Source organism: Otolemur garnettii, unplaced genomic scaffold (genome assembly GCF_000181295.1).
Source record: "Otolemur garnettii isolate 467f Iridium unplaced genomic scaffold, OtoGar3 scaffold00072, whole genome shotgun sequence".
In the NCBI taxonomy this organism is placed as follows: Eukaryota; Metazoa; Chordata; class Mammalia; order Primates; family Galagidae; genus Otolemur; species Otolemur garnettii.
Window position 1 is genome coordinate 7,741,110 of NW_003852467.1, and position 3,356 is coordinate 7,744,465.

At 38.7% G+C, this 3,356-nt stretch overlaps 1 pseudogene; it reads left to right on the forward strand.

The window, feature by feature from the left end:
* Positions 1 to 811: 811 nt before the first annotated feature.
* LOC100950934 lies at positions 812 to 1,368 on the forward strand (annotated as a pseudogene).
* Positions 1,369 to 3,356: the final 1,988 nt, after the last annotated feature.

The window sequence follows — 3,356 nt, forward strand, 5'->3', positions numbered from 1 at the left end:
CCCAGGCTAGTGCTGGTGGATTAGAAACAGGTGAAATGATTCCAGATATTGTGGCGGTAGAATGGACCAGCCTCGGTGATAGATTGGATGTAGATGTGGAGGGGGAAAATGACGTCAAAGATGACTCAGAAACTTTTCCCATCTCAGTTCCTGAAAGAGAGGCTGGAGATCAATAGTTCTGTTTTAACAGCTTAATTATGAGCTTCCTGGGAGGCACTGATGGAGGGATTTCAAATATACTTTTAAAATCATATAAAAGTGGCCTGAACTAGAGATAAAAAATTTCAGAGTCCTATGTGTATAGGTGGCACTGACAAACCATAAGAGTGTATGAGTATACATTCAAAGAGGCTGAAATGAAGATAAGAGATACATTAAAGAAATTGTTTAGCTGTGGGAGGAAGAGCCAATAAAGGAAACGAGGAATGAGTAGCAAAGTAAGGTGAAGACCTCAAAATTGTGGCATCATATGATAGAAACTAGAAGTATTTCAAAGAGAGAGATGTCAGTCATGTTAATAGATGTGTATAATGGACTATCTATGAGTCCTAACTTTAGAATTTGGCTTCTTGGTCATAAACTATACTCCTTATTAGTCATGTGACCTTAAGAAAATAATTTATCCTTACCATGCTTTGGATTCTACATTTGTAAAATTAGATGAGAATATTACCTATCCAGAAGGCCTTTTGGAACAATTAAGTACATTACTTAGGAGGATCAGAGCAGCCAGTAGTACTGGTGGTGGGAGGCAGTAGACCCCTTTCCTTTCTGCAGATGGGAGAGTTAGCTAGCCACCCAAGAAAACGCAATGAAAGACATCAGTATTATGAGACTATTGTATAACCACCTTTTATGCATATTTTTAATTATACTAAGCATTTTCATTTCATCATTCTTTTTGAAGAACTTCTCAATATTGGAAACACACTTGATATGGTTGTACATCTGTTCTGTTTTTCTAACTACTATCAATCCAGTATTATATTTAGTAGCAGAAGCAAATTCATAATCTAAAAGAAGTTCATAATCACAAGGTAACCAGATTTTTGGAATACCGTTTATACTTTATTATGTCTTGTTTCTGCTTTCAAGTAATTTTTGTGCTATATGGAGCACCACTAATAGAGTTGATGTTGGAAACATTTTTATTTGCAGTTATTTTGCCTACTTTTACTATCGTACTTTATGTTTGTTAGAACCAAACCTTGAAACATGAATAAGTTTTCAATAGAAACAGAGTTACATCCATTTGGAAGAATAGTCTCCAGGCCACCACAATTTCTAGTTTTGTAGGAATATGACTTGGAGTACTTTTCTATTCCCTTGGATTGGAAAAGACCATTGCAGATAAGGATACTGACACCTGGAGGATACGTAACATTCCCAAGGTCACTGAGCTAGTAAATATGGTCCACCTTCTGTATGCTTAGGACAAACTTTGGTTATTTGGCTATTCTTGCTATTTCATCACCCTGAATATACTATAATAGAAAGCAACTTACACAGAAGTACAATTAACACAAAGCAAGAAGATACTTCTTCGGGCAGCATTCATGAAAAGTATGCAAAATGTATGCAGTCAAAGCCAGGCAGTTTCATTAGCAGTATATATATATTTGCAGTTTTTGGCTGGGGCTGGGTTTGAACCTGCCACCTTTGGCATATGGGGCTGGGTGCCCTACTCCTTTGAGCCACAGGTGCCACCCTAGGGAGATTCTTTTTTTCTGCAGTTTTTGGCCGGGGCCTGGGTTTGAACCCACCCACCTCCAGTATATGGGGCCAGCACCCTACTCCTTGAGCCACAGGCACTGCCCAACAGTATATATTTTTAATGTAGTTATATGATATAATTTTAGCTTTATAAACTATGAACCCCCTAAGAGACTGTTGGCATTTTGCTCCTACAGATGAAACAGTGAGGGAACAGCATGAAAAGTAAACTCTCCTACTCGGAGGCTGAGGCAAGAGAATCACTTAAGCCCTAGAGTTGGAGGTTGCTATGAGCTGTGATGGAACAGCACTCTACTGAGGGTGACAAAGTGAGACTCTGTCTCAACAACAACAACGACAACAAAGAAAAGTAAACTCTCACACTAAGTTATTTTCAAAGAAATAAAGTATGAGGCACAGAGAAGCAAGGCATTTCACATGCCAAGTGGTAGCAAGTGGTGACCTGAACATAAAACTCAAGGGTCTTTTATGGAATCTGGAAAAATCCCTACATGCAAAACGTATGGAAATACAAAGTTAATTATAGATAGAAAGAAACAAAGTTTTGCAGCATCAGTGAATTGAGGAAACAAGGGAAAGTAAGACAGATGGAAGAGATAAGATTATAAAGTAAAAAAGAGATGGTTACAGTGCCTCAGGGGAGAACTTTAAATTCCCCTATTCTATACTCCTAATCTATATCTTGACCCTTAAGAAATTTCAACCTTTGAAACTTTCCAGCATGCAATCCTTAGATCTATGTCTAAATTGCTGAACACTCCTGACCTCCTAGCAGTGTCCTGCAGGTACTGTGTTCAGTACAGGGTGGGGGACGGTGAGGAATCTGGGCTGTGGCCAGTAGATCCTTAGGAATGTTAGCCTATGCCAAACTCTAATCCACAAGAGATTGTGCCTTCTAGCTTAAATTATTGTTTAAATAAAATATTTATAATAGAAAACCAAATGCAACACTATAGCAGTGCCTGATAAACTACTAAGGTAACACCAAGTTAGCTATTGACATCACTAAACGGTTTGTTAATTTGGCAATAAGGAAGGTATTGGTGACATAGTAAAAAGTCTGTATTAGCAGACCAGCAGAGGCAGAATGCAGGTTGGAGTGAGTTAAGGAGTAAATTCTCCGTTGACAAAATCGTTCTCATAGTTCTGGAATGCATCCAGTGACAAGAAGATATTCACCACCACCCGAAGCCACAGTTCAACTGGAAATGTCTATACTTATAATAACAGTCTGGTCTCCACTCTTATAACCCCATGGATCACTATGCTTGGTTTTTTACTGATCTTCTCAATTCTAATTGTGAGAGAGTTCCTCCTTGTGTTGAACCAAGACTTTCAATTCAGCTACTTTCTGTCATTTGGGGCCAAGGTACTAGACATGGGTTACTCTAAAGTATAACAAACATTTTTTCTTCAACATACCTTTATCAGTCATTTATTTATATAAACTGTAGGCCTTCTTCAAGTCACCTAGTTTATGAATTCTCAAAACTTAATGGAGATGATGGGGGACTAGAAATATCTCCCTACTAGCCTGCTCCTGGCAAGGCAGGGGGAAAAAACCCAACTACCTCTGGTAGGGGGAGCATACCTGGAGTCATCCCTTCAGGGACACACTAAGG